Source organism: Triturus cristatus, chromosome 4_1 (genome assembly GCF_964204655.1).
Source record: "Triturus cristatus chromosome 4_1, aTriCri1.1, whole genome shotgun sequence".
Lineage (NCBI taxonomy): Eukaryota > Metazoa > Chordata > Amphibia > Caudata > Salamandridae > Triturus > Triturus cristatus.
Window position 1 is genome coordinate 133,852,412 of NC_140585.1, and position 18,292 is coordinate 133,870,703.

Below are 18,292 nucleotides of genomic sequence, written 5' to 3' on the forward strand. Positions count from 1 at the left end.
GTTGTATAAGTTTTATGAATCCTGGCTTGACCTATTCAAGTAGCTGAAAGCCTGTCACCACCTCTAGAAACAAGATTCACACCAATCCAATTCATATCATTTTTTCCAAAGGAATATGTTCTGGCCGGTCGAAAATGCATCTCACAAAAATAGGCATTTAAAAATCTACTTTGCAGTTTCAGAAGACTAACATGACTGTGAAGTGTACACAAGTAAAACGTGACAGTTTCAAAGTACCTAATCCCTCATAAACTTCCGAGAGGAAGCATGTAATAAATCTACCTAATTTTCTGGAAAAGAAAGAGGGAGGATTTTTGTTATCACCTCAGATGGGACTCCAACCCACAATCCCTGGCTTAGGAGGCCAGTGCCTTATCCATTAGGCCACTGAGACACACATGCATAGCTCTTTTCTAGAGGCATTATTTAAATGTATTCTATGGTCAGACACCGGTGTGTGCACACAGGGCATTTCTCACTTCTCTCTATAAGTAAACTTCCCATTTTCATCCTCTTCCATCCCCGACTTTAACGCTCTCTTCTATGCTATAATGGAGACTTTGCAATTTTAGCAAGTGGAGAGAAATTGGAGAACCACTTTCGACTCCACACTTCTTCTTCACTTACTTCTTTTCTCAATATACTGGGCTTAGAAAATGGTATCAAGCCATCCTTATCATCAGTAGGACACGGAAAGAGGCACTAAGTCTCCTAACCAAGTTCAACCACACTCTGCAACTTAACCATTGCACTACAAATTAGGCAACGGGGGCATCAGCAAAGGCAGCCAATGTGCCGATCCTTTATACATTTTGTGTAGTACTTTTCTTACTCGGAGGCAAAATCAGCACTTTAACTGCCCAAATCATACAGATTTTACACATGTACCACTCTATGCAGACATAGGCACACACCTTGCAGTTCTTCTACACACACTTAAGCTAAAAACCCATTCTGTCACGTCAAAATTCTGCAAACCTATTACATATTCAGTGCGTCGGCATAGAAGCACTTTTTAATGCCACTAAAATGCACAAGTAGGTAGACTGAAGATGCAACCTGAATGAGTTTACAGTATGTACTCCACTTTATTAATGATTAGTAATGAGAAAGTGAGGACTACAAGAGTATTGGAAAAGACTTTTTCCACTCTGAATGTAAAGCAGATTGTGTGACCATTGGCCAAAAACGACCACGAAGGGACTCGAACCCTCAATCTTCTGATCCGAAGTCAGACGCCTTATCCATTAGGCCACGCTGTCATCCGTCCACCTGAGATGATTTTTATCATGTAGGTGGTATGCATGGATGGAGAACATATTATTGAAAGGTATTCAGGTTTACATCCCATAGTGTTCTTTCAGCTCTTTTCGCTGGAAGCACTTTTTTGGAATCTATATATTGAGAATTTTATGAGTACGATATGCTTTTGTTTTCCTTTTTCCATACAAACCTCTTTCCTCATGAGTTTAAAGCTCATTTGTATTCTCTACATAGCTCTGGAAGTTTCCAGACGTGGAGTGAAACTGTTTTGAAAGTAGGACAAATTGCTCCTTCCTGCATATGCTAATTTTTCACACTCACATAGGTTGTATACGTTTTATGTATCCTGGCTTGACCTATTCAAGTAGCTGAAAGCCTGTCACCACCTCTAGAAACAAGATTCACACCAATCCAATTCAAATCATGTTTTCCAAAGGAATATGTTCTGGCCGGTCGAAAATGCATCTCACAAAAATAGGCATTTAAAAATCTACTTTGCAGTTTCAGAACACTAACATGACTGTGAAGTGTACACAAGTAAAATGGGACCGTTTCAAAGTACCTAATCCCTCATAAACTTCTGAGAGGAAGCATGTAATAAATCTACCTAATATTCTGGAAAAGATAGAGGGAGGATTTTTGTTATCATCTCAGATGGGACTTGAACCCACAATCCCTGGCTTAGGAGGCCAGTGCCTTATCCATTAGGCCACTGAGGTACACATGCATAGCACTTTTCTAGAGGCATTATTTAAATGTATTCTATGGTCAGACACCGGTGTGTGCACACAGGGCATTTCTCACTTCTCTCTATAAGTAAACTTCCCATTTTCATCCTCTTCCATCCCCGACTTTAACGCTCTCTTCTATGCTATAATGGAGACTTTGCAATTTTAGCAAGTGGAGAGAAAGTGGAGAACCACTTTCGACTCCACACTTCTTCTTCACTTACTTATTTTCTCAATATACTGGGCTTAGAAAATGGTATCAAGCCATCCTTATCATCAGTAGGACACGGAAAGAGGCACTAAGTCTCCTAACCAAGTTCAACCACACTCTGCAACTTAACCATTGCACTACAAAGTAGGCAACGGGGGCATCAGCAAAGGCAGCCAATGTGCCGATCCTTTATACATTTTGTGTAGTAATTTTCTTACTCGGAGGCAAAATCAGCACTTTAACTGCCCAAATCATACAGATTTTACACATGTACCACTCTATGCAGACAATGGCACACACCTTGCAGTTCTTCTACACACACTTAAGCTAAAAACCCATTCTGTCACGTCAAAATTCTGCAAACCTATTACATATTCAGTGCGTCGGCATAGAAGCACTTTTTAATGCCACTAAAATGCACAAGTAGTTAGACTGAAGATGCAACCTGAATGAGTTTACAGTATGTACTCCACTTTATTAATGATTAGTAATGAGAAAGTGAGGACTACAAGAGTATTGGAAAAGACTTTTTCCACTCTGAATGTAAAGCAGTTTGTGTGACCATTGGCCAAAAACGACCACGAACGGACTCGAACCCTCAATCTTCTGATCCGAAGTCAGACGCCTTATCCATTAGGCCACGCTGTCATCTGTCCACCTGAGATGATTTTTATCATGTAGGTGGTATGCATGGATGGAGAACATATTATTGAAAGGTATTCAGGTTTACATCCCATAGTGTTCTTTCAGCTCTTTTCGCTGGAAGCACTTTTTTGGAATATATATATTGAGAATTTTATGAGTACGATATGCTTTTGTTTTCCTTTTTGCATACAAACCTCTTTCCTCATGAGTTTAAAGCTCATTTGTATGCTCTACATAGCTCTGGACGTTTCCAGACGTGGAGTGAAACTGTTTTGAAAGTAGTACAAATTGCTCCTTCCTGCATATGCTAATTTTTCACACTCACATAGTTTGTATAAGTTTTATGAATCCTGGCTTGACCTATTCAAGTAGCTGAAAGCCTGTCACCACCCCTAGAAGCAAGATTCACACCAATCCAATTCAAATCATTTTTTCCAAAAGAATATGTTCTGGCCGGTCGAAAATGCATCTCACAAAAATAGGCATTTAATAATCTACTTTGCAGTTTCAGAACACTAAAATGACTGTGAAGTGTACACAAGTAAAATGGGACAGTTTCAAAGTACCTAATCCCTCATAAACTTCCGAGAGGAAGCATGTAATAAATCTACCTAATTTTCTGGAAAAGAAAGAGGGAGGATTTTTGTTCTCACCTCAGATGGGACTTGAACCCACAATCCCTGGCTTAGGAGGTCAGTGCCTTATCCATTAGGCCACTGAGACACACATGCATAGCTCTTTTCTAGAGGTATTATTTAAATGTATTCTATGGTCAGACACCTGTGTGTGCACACAGGGCATTTCTCAGTTCTCTCTATAAGTAAACTTCCCATTTTCATCCTCTTCCATCCCCGACTTTAACGCTCTCTTCTATGCTATAATGGAGACTTTGCAATTTTAGCAAGTGGAGAGAAATTGGAGAACCACTTTCGACTCCACACTTCTTCTTCACTTACTTCTTTTCTCAATATACTGGGCTTAGAAAATGGTATCAAGCCATCCTTATCATCAGCAGGACACGGAAAGAGGCACTAAGTCTCCTAACCAAGTTCAACCACACTCTGCAACTTAACCATTGCACTACAAATTAGGCAACGGGGGCATCAGCAAAGGCAGCCAATGTGCCGATCCTTTATACATTTTGTGTAGTACTTTTCTTACTCGGAGGCAAATTCAGCACTTTAACTGCCCAAATCATACAGATTTTACACATGTAGCACTCTATGCACACATAGGCACACACCTTGCAGTTCTTCTACACACACTTAAGCTAAAAACCCATTCTGTCACGTCAAAATTCTGCAAACCTATTACATATTCAGTGAGTCGGCATAGAAGCACTTTTTAATGCCACTAAAATGCACAAGTAGTTAGACTGAAGATGCAACCTGAATGAGTTTACAGTATGTACTCCACTTTATTAATGATTAGTAATGAGAAAGTGAGGACTACAAGAGTATTGGAAAACACTTTTTCCACTCTGAATGTAAAGCAGATTGTGTGACCATTGGCCAAAAACGACCACGAAGGGACTCGAACCCTCAATCTTCTGATCCGAAGTCAGACGCCTTATCCATTAGGCCACGCTGTCATCCGTCCACCTGAGATGATTTTTATCATGTAGGTGGTATGCATGGATGGAGAACATATTATTGAAAGGTATTCAGGTTTACATCCCATAGTGTTCTTTCAGCTCTTTTCGCTGGAAGCACTTTTTTGGAATCTATATATTGAGAATTTTTTGAGTACGATATGCTTTTGTTTTCCTTTTTCCATACAAACCTCTTTCCTCATGAGTTTAAAGCTCATTTGTATTCTCTACATAGCTCTGGAAGTTTCCAGACGTGGAGTGAAACTGTTTTGAAAGTAGGACAAATTGCTCCTTCCTGCATATGCTAATTTTTCACACTCACATAGGTTGTATACGTTTTATGTATCCTGGCTTGACCTATTCAAGTAGCTGAAAGCCTGTCACCACCTCTAGAAACAAGATTCACACCAATCCAATTCAAATCATGTTTTCCAAAGGAATATGTTCTGGCCGGTCGAAAATGCATCTCACAAAAATAGGCATTTAAAAATCTACTTTGCAGTTTCAGAACACTAACATGACTGTGAAGTGTACACAAGTATAATGGGACCGTTTCAAAGTACCTAATCCCTCATAATTTCTGAGAGGAAGCATGTAATAAATCTACCTAATATTCTGGAAAAGATAGAGGGAGGATTTTTGTTATCACCTCAGATGGGACTTGAACCCACAATCCCTGGCTTAGGAGGCCAGTGCCTTATCCATTAGGCCACTGAGGTACACATGCATAGCACTTTTCTAGAGGCATTATTTAAATGTATTCTATGGTCAGACACCGGTGTGTGCACACAGGGCATTTCTCACTTCTCTCTATAAGTAAACTTCCCATTTTCATCCTCTTCCATCCCCGACTTTAACGCTCTCTTCTATGCTATAATGGAGACTTTGCAATTTTAGCAAGTGGAGAGAAAGTGGAGAACCACTTTCGACTCCACACTTCTTCTTCACTTACTTATTTTCTCAATATACTGGGCTTAGAAAATGGTATCAAGCCATCCTTATCATCAGTAGGACACGGAAAGAGGCACTAAGTCTCCTAACCAAGTTCAACCACACTCTGCAACTTAACCATTGCACTACAAATTAGGCAACGGGGGCATCAGCAAAGGCAGCCAATGTGCCGATCCTTTATACATTTTGTGTAGTACTTTTCTTACTCGGAGGCAAAATCAGCACTTTAACTGCCCAAATCATACAGATTTTACACATGTAGCACTCTATGCACACATAGGCACACACCTTGCAGTTCTTCTACACACACTTAAGCTAAAAACCCATTCTGTCACGTCAAAATTCTGCAAACCTATTACATATTCAGTGCGTCGGCATAGAAGCACTTTTTAATGCCACTAAAATGCACAAGTAGTTAGACTGAAGATGCAACCTGAATGAGTTTACAGTATGTACTCCACTTTATTAATGATTAGTAATGAGAAAGTGAGGACTACAAGAGTATTGGAAAATACTTTTTCCACTCTGAATGTAAAGCAGATTGTGTGACCATTGGCCAAAAACGACCACGAAGGGACTCAAACCCTCAATCTTCTGATCCGAAGTCAGACGCCTTATCCATTAGGCCACGCGGTCATCCGTCCACCTGAGATGATTTTTATCATGTAGGTGGTATGCATGGATGGAGAACATATTATTGAAAGGTATTCAGGTTTACATCCCATAGTGTTCTTTCAGCTCTTTTCGCTGGAAGCACTTTTTTGGAATATATATATTGAGAATTTTATGAGTACGATATGCTTTTGTTTTCCTTTTTGCATACAAACCTCTTTCCTCATGAGTTTAAAGCTCATTTGTATGCTCTACATAGCTCTGGACGTTTCCAGACGTGGAGTGAAACTGTTTTGAAAGTAGTACAAATTGCTCCTTCCTGCATATGCTAATTTTTCACACTCACATAGGTTGTATAAGTTTTATGAATCCTGGCTTGACCTATTCAAGTAGCTGAAAGCCTGTCACCACCTCTAGAAACAAGATTCACACCAATCCAATTCATATAATTTTTTCCAAAGGAATATGTTCTGGCCGGTCGAAAATGCATCTCACAAAAATAGGCATTTAAAAATCTACTTTGCAGTTTCAGAAGACTAACATGACTGTGAAGTGTACACAAGTAAAACGTGACAGTTTCAAAGTACCTAATCCCTCATAAACTTCCGAGAGGAAGCATGTAATAAATCTACCTAATTTTCTGGAAAAGAAAGAGGGAGGATTTTTGTTATCACCTCAGATGGGACTCCAACCCACAATCCCTGGCTTAGGAGGCCAGTGCCTTATCCATTAGGCCACTGAGACACACATGCATAGCTCTTTTCTAGAGGCATTATTTTAATGTATTCTATGGTCAGACACCGGTGTGTGCACACAGGGCATTTCTCACTTCTCTCTATAAGTAAACTTCCCATTTTCATCCTCTTCCATCCCCGACTTTAACGCTCTCTTCTATGCTATAATGGAGACTTTGCAATTTTAGCAAGTGGAGAGAAATTGGAGAACCACTTTCGACTCCACACTTCTTCTTCACTTACTTCTTTTCTCAATATCCTGGGCTTAGAAAATGGTATCAAGCCATCCTTATCATCAGTAGGACACGGAAAGAGGCACTAAGTCTCCTAACCAAGTTCAACCACACTCTGCAACTTAACCATTGCACTACAAATTAGCAAACGGGGGCATCAGCAAAGGCAGCCAATGTGCCGATCCTTTATACATTTTGTGTAGTACTTTTCTTACTCGGAGGCAAAATCAGCACTTTAACTGCCCAAATCATACAGATTTTACACATGTACCACTCTATGCAGACATAGGCACACACCTTGCAGTTCTTCTACACACACTTAAGCTAAAAACCCATTCTGTCACGTCGAAATTCTGCAAACCTATTACATATTCAGTGCGTCGGCATAGAAGCACTTTTTAATGCCACTAAAATGCACAAGTAGTTAGACTGAAGATGCAACCTGAATGAGTTTACAGTATGTACTCCACTTTATTAATGATTAGTAATGAGAAAGTGAGGACTACAAGAGTATTGGAAAAGACTTTTTCCACTCTGAATGTAAAGCAGATTGTGTGACCATTGGCCAAAAACGACCACAAAGGGACTCGAACCCTCAATCTTCTGATCCGAAGTCAGACGCCTTATCCATTAGGCCACGCGGTCATCCGTCCACCTGAGATGATTTTTATCATGTAGGTGGTATGCATGGATGGAGAACATTTTATTGAAAGGTATTCAGGTTTACATCCCATAGTGTTCTTTCAGCTCTTTTCGCTGGAAGCACTTTTTTGGAATATATATATTGAGAATTTTATGAGTACGATATGCTTTTGTTTTCCTTTTTGCATACAAACCTCTTTCCTCATGAGTTTAAAGCTCATTTGTATGCTCTACATAGCTCTGGACGTTTCCAGACGTGGAGTGAAACTGTTTTGAAAGTAGTACAAATTGCTCCTTCCTGCATATGCTAATTTTTCACACTCACATAGTTTGTATAAGTTTTATGAATCCTGGCTGGACCTATTCAAGTAGCTGAAAGCCTGTCACCACCCCTAGAAGCAAGATTCACACCAATCCAATTCAAATCATTTTTTCCAAAAGAATATGTTCTGGCCGGTCGAACATGCATCTCACAAAAATAGGCATTTAATAATCTACTTTGCAGTTTCAGAACACTAAAATGACTGTGAAGTGTACACAAGTAAAATGGAACAGTTTCAAAGTACCTAATCCCTCATAAACTTCCGAGAGGAAGCATGTAATAAATCTACCTAATTTTCTGGAAAAGAAAGAGGGAGGATTTTTGTTATCACCTCAGATGGGACTTGAACCCACAATCCCTGGCTTAGGAGGTCAGTGCCTTATCCATTAGGCCACTGAGACACACATGCATAGCTCTTTTCTAGAGGTATTATTTAAATGTATTCTATGGTCAGACACCGGTGTGTGCACACAGGGCATTTCTCAGTTCTCTCTATAAGTAAACTTCCCATTTTCATCCTCTTCCATCCCCGACTTTAACGCTCTCTTCTATGCTATAATGGAGACTTTGCAATTTTAGCAAGTGGAGAGAAATTGGAGAACCACTTTCGACTCCACACTTCTTCTTCACTTACTTCTTTTCTCAATATACTGGGCTTAGAAAATGGTATCAAGCCATCCTTATCATCAGTAGGACACGGAAAGAGGCACTAAGTCTCCTAACCAAGTTCAACCACACTCTGCAACTTAACCATTGCACTACAAATTAGGCAACGGGGGCATCAGCAAAGGCAGCCAATGTGCCGATCCTTTATACATTTTGTGTAGTACTTTTCTTACTCGGAGGCAAAATCAGCACTTTAACTGCCCAAATCATACAGATTTTACACATGTACCACTCTATGCACACATAGGCACACACCTTGCAGTTCTTCTACACACACTTAAGCTAAAAACCCATTCTGTCACGTCAAAATTCTGCAAACCTATTACATATTCAGTGCGTCGGCATAGAAGCACTTTTTAATGCCACTAAAATGCACAAGTAGTTAGACTGAAGATGCAACCTGAATGAGTTTACAGTATGTACTCCACTTTATTAATGATTAGTAATGAGAAAGTGAGGACTACAAGAGTATTGGAAAATACTTTTTTCACTCTGAATGTAAAGCAGATTGTGTGACCATTGGCCAAAAACGACCACGAAGGGACTTGAACCCTCAATCTTCTGATCCAAAGTCAGACGCCTTATCCATTAGGCCGTGCGGTCATCCGTTCACCTGAGATGATTTTTATCATGTAGGTGGTATGCATGGATGGAGAACATATTATTGAAAGGTATTCAGGTTTACATCCCATAGTGTTCTTTCAGCTCTTTTCGCTGGAAGCACTTTTTTGGAATCTATATATTGAGAATTTTATGAGTACGATATGCTTTTGTTTTCCTTTTTCCATACAAACCTCTTTCCTCATGAGTTTAAAGCTCATTTGTATGCTCTACATAGCTCTGGACGTTTCCAGACGTGGAGTGAAACTGTTTTGAAAGTAGTACAAATTGCTCCTTCCTGCATATGCTAATTTTTCACACTCACATAGGTTGTATAAGTTTTATGAATCCTGGCTTGACCTATTCAAGTAGCTGAAAGCCTGTCACCACCTCTAGAAACAAGATTCACACCAATCCAATTCGAATCATTTTTTCCAAAGGAATATGTTCTGGCCGGTCGAAAATGCATCTCACAAAAATAGGCATTTAAAAATCTACTTTGCAGTTGCAGAACACTAACATGACTGTGAAGTGTACACAAGTAAAATGGGACCGTTTCAAAGTACCTAATCCCTCATAAACTTCTGAGAGGAAGCATGTAATAAATCTACCTAATTTTCTGGAAAAGAAAGAGGGAGGATTTTTGTTATCACCTCAGATGGGACTTGAACCCACAATCCTTGGCTTAGGAGGCCAGTGCCTTATCCATGAGGCCACTGAGGCACACATGCATAGCTCTTTTCTAGAGGCATTATTTAAATGTATTCTATGGTCAGACACCGGTGTGTGCACACAGGGCATTTCTCACTTCTCTCTATAAGTAAACTTCCCATTTTCATCCTCTTCCATCCCCGACTTTAACGCTCTCTTCTATGCTATAATGGAGACTTTGCAATTTTAGCAAGTGGAGAGAAATTGGAGAACCACTTTCGACTCCACACTTCTTCTTCACTTACTTCTTTTCTCAATATACTGGGCTTAGAAAATGGTATCAAGCCATCCTTATCATCAGTAGGACACGGAAAGAGGCACTAAGTCTCCTAACCAAGTTCAACCACACTCTGCAACTTAACCATTGCACTACAAATTAGGCAACGGGGGCATCAGCAAAGGCAGCCAATGTGCCGATCCTTTATACATTTTGTGTAGTACTTTTCTTACTCGGAGGCAAAATCAGCACTTTAACTGCCCAAATCATACAGATTTTACACATGTTCCACTCTATGCACACATAGGCACACACCTTGCAGTTCTTCTACACACACTTAAGCTAAAAACCCATTCTGTCACGTCAAAATTCTGCAAACCTATTACATATTCAGTGCGTCGGCATAGAAGCACTTTTTAATGCCACTAAAATGCACAAGTAGTTAGACTGAAGATGCAACCTGAATGAGTTTACAGTATGTACTCCACTTTATTAATGATTAGTAATGAGAAAGTGAGGACTACAAGAGTATTGGAAAAGACTTTTTCCACTCTGAATGTAAAGCAGATTGTGTGACCATTGGCCAAAAACGACCATGAAGGGACTCGAACCCTCAATCTTCTGATCCGAAGTCAGATGCCTTATCCATTAGGCCACGCAGTCATCCGTCCACCTGAGGTGATTTTTATCATGTAGGTGGTATGCATGGATGGAGAACATATTATTGAAAGGTATTCAGGTTTACATCCCATAGTGTTCTTTCAGCTCTTTTAGCTGGAAGCACTTTTTTGGAATCTATATATTCAGAATTTTATGAGTACAATATGCTTTTGTTTTCCTTTTTCCATACAAACCTCTTTCCTCATGAGTTTAAAGCTCATTTGTATGCTCTACATAGCTCTGGACGTTTCCAGACGTGGAGTGAAACTGTTTTGAAAGTAGTACAAATTGCTCCTTCCTGCATATGCTAATTTTTCACACTCACATAGGTTGTATAAGTTTTATGAATCCTGGCTTGACCTATTCAAGTAGCTGAAAGCCTGTCACCACCTCTAGAAACAAGATTCACACCAATCCAATTCATATAATTTTTTCCAAAGGAATATGTTCTGGCCGGTCGAAAATGCATCTCACAAAAATAGGCATTTAAAAATCTACTTTGCAGTTTCAGAAGACTAACATGACTGTGAAGTGTACACAAGTAAAACGTGACAGTTTCAAAGTACCTAATCCCTCATAAACTTCTGAGAGGAAGCATGTAATAAATCTACCTAATTTTCTGGAAAAGAAAGAGGGAGGATTTTTGTTATCACCTCAGATGGGACTCAATCCCACAATCCCTGGCTTAGGAGGCCAGTGCCTTATCCATTAGGCCACTGAGGCACACATGCATAGCTCTTTTCTAGAGGCATTATTTAAATGTATTCTATGGTCAGACACCGGTGTGTGCACACAGGGCATTTCTCACTTCTCTCTATAAGTAAACTTCCCATTTTCATACTCTTCCATCCCCGACTTTAACGCTCTCTTCTATGCTATAATGGAGACTTTGCAATTTTAGCAAGTGGAGAGAAATTGGAGAACCACTTTCGACTCCACACTTCTTCTTCACTTACTTCTTTTCTCAATATACTGGGCTTAGAAAATGGTATCAAGCCATCCTTATCATCAGTAGGACACGGAAAGAGGCACTAAGTCTCCTAACCAAGTTCAACCACACTCTGCAACTTAACCATTGCACTACAAATTAGGCAATGGGGGCATCAGCAAAGGCAGCCAATGTGCCGATCCTTTATACATTTTGTGTAGTACTTTTCTTACTCGGAGGCAAAATCAGCACTTTAACTGCCCAAATCAAAGCTCATTTGTATGCTCTACATAGCTCTGGACGTTTCCAGACGTGGAGTGAAACTGTTTTGAAAGTAGTACAAATTGCTCCTTCCTGCATATGCTAATTTTTCACACTCACATAGGTTGTATAAGTTTTATGAATCCTGGCTTGACCTATTCAAGTAGCTGAAAGCCTGTCACCACCTCTAGAAACAAGATTCACACCAATCCAATTCAAATCATTTTTTCCAAAAGAATATGTTCTGGCCGGTCGAAAATGCATCTCACAAAAATAGGCATTTAATAATCTACTTTGCAGTTTCAGAACACTAAAATGACTGTGAAGTGTACACAAGTAAAATGGGACAGTTTCAAAGTACCTAATCCCTCATAAACTTCCGAGAGGAAGCATGTAATAAATCTACCTAATTTTCTGGAAAAGAAAGAGGGAGGATTTTTGTTATCACCTCAGATGGGACTTGAACCCACAACACCTGGCTTAGGAGGCCAGTGCCTTATCCATTAGGCCACTGAGACACACATGCATAGCTCTTTTCTAGAGGCATTATTTAAATGTATTCTATGGTCAGACACCGGTGTGTGCACACAGGGCATTTCTCAGTTCTCTCTATAAGTAAACTTCCCATTTTCATCCTCTTCCATCCCCGACTTTAACGCTCTCTTCTATGCTATAATGGAGACTTTGCAATTTTAGCAAGTGGAGAGAAATTGGAGAACCACTTTCGACTCCACACTTCTTCTTCACTTATTTCTTTTCTCAATATACTGGGCTTAGAAAATGGTATCAAGCCATCCTTATCATCAGTAGGACACGGAAAGAGGCACTAAGTCTCCTAACCAAGTTCAACCACACTCTGCAACTTAACCATTGCACTACAAATTAGGCAACGGGGGCATCAGCAAAGGCAGCCAATGTGCCGATCCTTTATACATTTTGTGTAGTACTTTTCTTACTCGGAGGCAAAATCAGCACTTTAACTGCCCAAATCATACAGATTTTACACATGTACCACTCTATGCAGACATAGGCACACACCTTGCAGTTCTTCTACACACACTTAAGCTAAAAACCCATTCTGTCACGTCAAAATTCTGCAAACCTATTACATATTCAGTGCGTCGGCATAGAAGCACTTTTTAATGCCACTAAAATGCACAAGTAGTTAGACTGAAGATGCAACCTGAATGAGTTTACAGTATGTACTCCACTTTATTAATGATTAGTAATGAGAAAGTGAGGACTACAAGAGTATTGGAAAAGACTTTTTCCACTCTGAATGTAAAGCAGATTGTGTGATCATTGGCCAAAAATTACCACGAAGGGACTCAAACCCTCAATCTTCTGATCCGAAGTCAGACGCCTTATCCATTTGTCCACGCGGTCATCCGTTCACCTGAGATGATTTTTATCATGTAGGTGGTATGCATGGATGGAGAACATATTATTGAAAGGTATTCAGGTTTACATCCCATAGTGTTCTTTCAGCTCTTTTCGCTGGAAGCACTTTTTTGGAATCTATATATTGAGAATTTTATGAGTACGATATGCTTTTGTTTTCCTTTTTGCATACAAACCTCTTTCCTCATGAGTTTAAAGCTCATTTGTATGCTCTACATAGCTCTGGAAGTTTACAGACGTGGAGTGAAACTGTTTTGAAAGTAGTACAAATTGCTCCTTCCTGCATATGCTAATTTTTCACACTCACATAGGTTGTATAAGTTTTATGAATCCTGGCTTGACCTATTCAAGTAGCTGAAAGCCTGTCACCACCTCTAGAAACAAGATTCACACCAATCCAATTCGTATCATTTTTTCCAAAGGAATATGTTCTGGCCGGTCGAAAATGCATCTCACAAAAATAGGCATTTAAAAATCTACTTTGCAGTTGCAGAAAACTAACATGACTGTGAAGTGTACACAAGTAAAATGGGACCGTTTCAAAGTACCTAATCCCTCATAAACTTCTGAGAGGAAGCATGTAATAAATCTACCTAATTTTCTGGAAAAGAAAGAAGGAGGATTTTTGTTATCACCTCAGATGGGACTTGAACCCACAATCCCTGGCTTAGGAGGCCAGTGCCTTATCCATGCGGCCACTGAGGCACACATGCATAGCTCTTTTCTAGAGGCATTATTTAAATGTATTCTATGGTCAGACACCGGTGTGTGCACACAGGGCATTTCTCACTTCTCTCTATAAGTAAACTTCCCATTTTCATCCTCTTCCATCCCCGACTTTAACGCTCTCTTGTATGCTATAATGGAGACTTTGCAATTTTAGCAAGTGGAGAGAAATTGGAAAACCACTTTCGACTCCACACTTCTTCTTCACTTACTTCTTTTCTCAATATACTGGGCTTAGAAAATGGTATCAAGCCATCCTTATCATCAGTAGGACACGGAAAGAGGCACTAAGTCTCCTAACCAAGTTCAACCACACTCTGCAACTTAACCATTGCACTACAAATTAGGCAGTGGGGGCATCAGCAAAGGCAGCCAATGTGCCGATCCTTTATACATTTTGTGTAGTACTTTTCTTACTCGGAGGCAAAATCAGCACTTTAACTGCCCAAATCATACAGATTTTACACATGTAGCACTCAATGCACACATAGGCACACACCTTGCAGTTCTTCTACACACACTTAAGCTAAAAACCCATTCTGTCACGTCAAAATTCTGCAAACCTATTACATATTCAGTGCGTCGGCATAGAAGCACTTTTTAATGCCACTAAAATGCACAAGTAGTTAGACTGAAGATGCAACCTGAATGAGTTTACAGTATGTACTCCACTTTATTAATGATTAGTAATGAGAAAGTGAGGACTGCAAGAATATTGGAAAATACTTTTTCCACTCTGAATGTAAAGCAGATTGTGTGATCATTGGCCAAAAATTACCACGAAGGGACTCGATCCCTCAATCTTCTGATCCGAAGTCAGACGCCTTATCCATTTGTCCACGCGGTCATCCGTTCACCTGAGATGATTTTTATCATGTAGGTGGTATGCATGGATGGAGAACATATTATTGAAAGGTATTCAGGTTTACATCCCATAGTGTTCTTTCAGCTCTTTTCGCTGGAAGCACTTTTTTGGAATCTATATATTGAGAATTTTATGAGTACGATATGCTTTTGTTTTCCTTTTTGCATACAAACCTCTTTCCTCATGAGTTTAAAGCTCATTTGTATGCTCTACATAGCTCTGGAAGTTTACAGACGTGGAGTGAAACTGTTTTGAAAGTAGTACAAATTGCTCCTTCCTGCATATGCTAATTTTTCACACTCACATAGGTTGTATAAGTTTTATGAATCCTGGCTTGACCTATTCAAGTAGCTGAAAGCCTGTCACCACCTCTAGAAACAAGATTCACACCAATCCAAATCCTATCATTTTTTCCAAAGGAATATGTTCTGGCCGGTCGAAAATGCATCTCACAAAAATAGGCATTCAAAAATCTACTTTGCAGTTTCAGAACACTAACATGACTGTGAAGTGTACACAAGTAAAATGGGACAGTTTCAAAGTACCTAATCCCTCATAAACTTCCGAGAGGAAGCATGTAATAAATCTACCTAATTTTCTGGAAGAGAAAGAGGGAGGATTTTTGTTATCACCTCAGATGGGACTCAAACCCTCAATCCCTGGCTTAGGAGGCCAGCGCCTTATCCATTAGGCCACTGAGACACACATGCATAGCTCTTTTCTAGAGGCATTATTTAAATGTATTCTATGGTCAGACACCGGTGTGTGCACACAGGGCATTTCTCACTTCTCTCTATAAGTAAACTTCCCATTTTCATCCTCTTCCATCCCCGACTTTAACGCTCTCTTCTATGCTATAATGGAGACTTTGCAATTTTAGCAAGTGGAGAGAAATTGGAGAACCACTTTCGACTCCACACTTCTTCTTCACTTACTTCTTTTCTCAATATACTGGGCTTAGAAAATGGTATCAAGCCATCCTTATCATCAGTAGGACGCGGAAAGAGGCACTAAGTCTCCTAACCAAGTTCAACCACACTCTGCAACTTAACCATTGCACTACAAATTAGGCAATGGGGGCATCAGCAAAGGCAGCCAATGTGCCGATCCTTTATACATTTTGTGTAGTACTTTTCTTACTCGGAGGCAAAATCAGCACTTTAACTGCCCAAATCATACAGATTTTACACATGTACCACTCTATGCACACATAGGCACACACCTTGCAGTTCTTCTACACACACTTAAGCTAAAAACCCATTCTGTCACGTCAAAATTCTGCAAACCTATTACATATTCAGTGCGTCGGCATAGAAGCACTTTTTAATGCCACTAAAATGCACAAGTAGTTAGACTGAAGATGCAACCTGAATGAGTTTACAGTATGTACTCCACTTTATTAATGATTAGTAATGAGAAAGTGAGGACTACAAGAGTATTGGAAAAGACTTTTTCCACTCTGAATGTAAAGCAGATTGTGTGACCATTGGCCAAAAACAACCATGAAGGGACTCGAACCCTCAATCTTCTGATCCGAAGTCAGACGCCTTATCCATTAGGCCACGCAGTCATCCGTTCACCTGAGATGATTTTTATCATGTAGGTGGCATGCATGGATGGAGAACATATTATTGAAAGGTATTCAGGTTTACATCCCATAGTGTTCTTTCAGCTCTTTTCGCTGGAAGCACTTTTTTGGAATCTATATATTGAGAATTTTATGAGTACGATATGCTTTTGTTTTCCTTTTTGCATACAAACCTCTTTCCTCATGAGTTTAAAGCTCATTTGTATGCTCTACATAGCTCTGGACGTTTCCAGACGTGGAGTGAAACTGTTTTGAAAGTAGTACAAATTGCTCCTTCCTGCATATGCTAATTTTTCACACTCACATAGTTTGTATAAGTTTTATGAATCCTGGCTTGACCTATTCAAGTAGCTGAAAGCCTGTCACCACCTCTAGAAGCAAGATTCACACCAATGCAATTCAAATCATTTTTCCAAAAGAATATGTTCTGGCCGGTCGAAAATGCATCTCACAAAAATAGGCATTTAATAATCTACTTTGCAGTTTCAGAACACTAAAATGACTGTGAAGTGTACACAAGTAAAATGGGACAGTTTCAAAGTACCTAATCCCTCATAAACTTCCGAGAGGAAGCATGTAATAAATCTACCTAATTTTCTGGAAAAGAAAGAGGGAGGATTTTTGTTATCACCTCAGATGGGACTTGAACCCACAATACCTGGCTTAGGAGGCCAGTGCCTTATCCATTAGGCCACTGAGGCACACATGCATAGCTATTTTCTAGAGGCATTATTTAAATGTGTTCTATGGTCAGACACCGGTGTGTGCACACAGGGCATTTCTCACTTCTCTCTATAAGTAAACTTCCCATTTTCATCCTCTTCCATCCCCGACTTTAACGCTCTCTTGTATGCTATAATGGAGACTTTGCAATTTTAGCAAGTGGAGAGAAATTGGAAAACCACTTTCGACTCCACACTTCTTCTTCACTTACTTCTTTTCTCAATATACTGGGCTTAGAAAATGGTATCAAGCCATCCTTATCATCAGTAGGACACGGAAAGAGGCACTAAGTCTCCTAACCAAGTTCAACCACACTCTGCAACTTAACCATTGCACTACAAATTAGGCAGTGGGGGCATCAGCAAAGGCAGCCAATATGCCGATCCTTTATACATTTTGTGTAGTACTTTTCTTACTCGGAGGCAAAATCAGCACTTTAGCTGCCCAAATCATACAGATTTTACACATGTAGCACTCAATGCACACATAGGCACACACCTTGCAGTTCTTCTACACACACTTAAGCTAAAAACCCATTCTGTCACGTCAAAATTCTGCAAACCTATTACATATTCAGTGCGTCGGCATAGAAGCACTTTTTAATCCCACTAAAATGCACAAGTAGTTAGACTGAAGATGCAACCTGAATGAGTTTACAGTATGTACTCCACTTTATTAATGATTAGCAATGAGAAAGTGAGGACTACAAGAGTATTGGAAAAGACTTTTTCCACTCTGAATGTAAAGCAGATTGTGTGACCATTGGCCAAAAACGACCACGAAGGGACTCGAACCCTCAATTTTCTGATCCGAAGTCAGACGCCTTATCCATTAGGCCACGCTGTCATCCGTCCACCTGAGATGATTTTTATCATGTAGGTGGTATGCATGGATGGAGAACATATTATTGAAAGGTATTCAGGTTTACATCCCATAGTGTTCTTTCAGCTCTTTTCGCTGGAAGCACTTTTTTGGAATCTATATATTGAGAATTTTATGAGTACGATATGCTTT

At 39.8% G+C, this 18,292-nt stretch overlaps 4 non-coding genes across 4 annotated transcripts; all 4 read right to left on the reverse strand.

Moving 5' to 3' along the window:
- Positions 1-5,084: 5,084 nt before the first annotated feature.
- Positions 5,085-5,157, reverse strand: TRNAR-CCU (transfer RNA arginine (anticodon CCU)). The gene has a single exon. It is a non-coding gene; the product is annotated as a tRNA-Arg (tRNA).
- Positions 5,158-5,952: 795 nt separating this feature from the next.
- On the reverse strand, positions 5,953-6,025 carry TRNAR-UCG (transfer RNA arginine (anticodon UCG)). The gene has a single exon. It is a non-coding gene; the product is annotated as a tRNA-Arg (tRNA).
- Positions 6,026-7,540: 1,515 nt separating this feature from the next.
- TRNAR-UCG (transfer RNA arginine (anticodon UCG)) lies at positions 7,541-7,613 on the reverse strand. The gene has a single exon. It is a non-coding gene; the product is annotated as a tRNA-Arg (tRNA).
- Positions 7,614-17,183: 9,570 nt separating this feature from the next.
- On the reverse strand, positions 17,184-17,256 carry TRNAR-CCU (transfer RNA arginine (anticodon CCU)). The gene has a single exon. It is a non-coding gene; the product is annotated as a tRNA-Arg (tRNA).
- Positions 17,257-18,292: the final 1,036 nt, after the last annotated feature.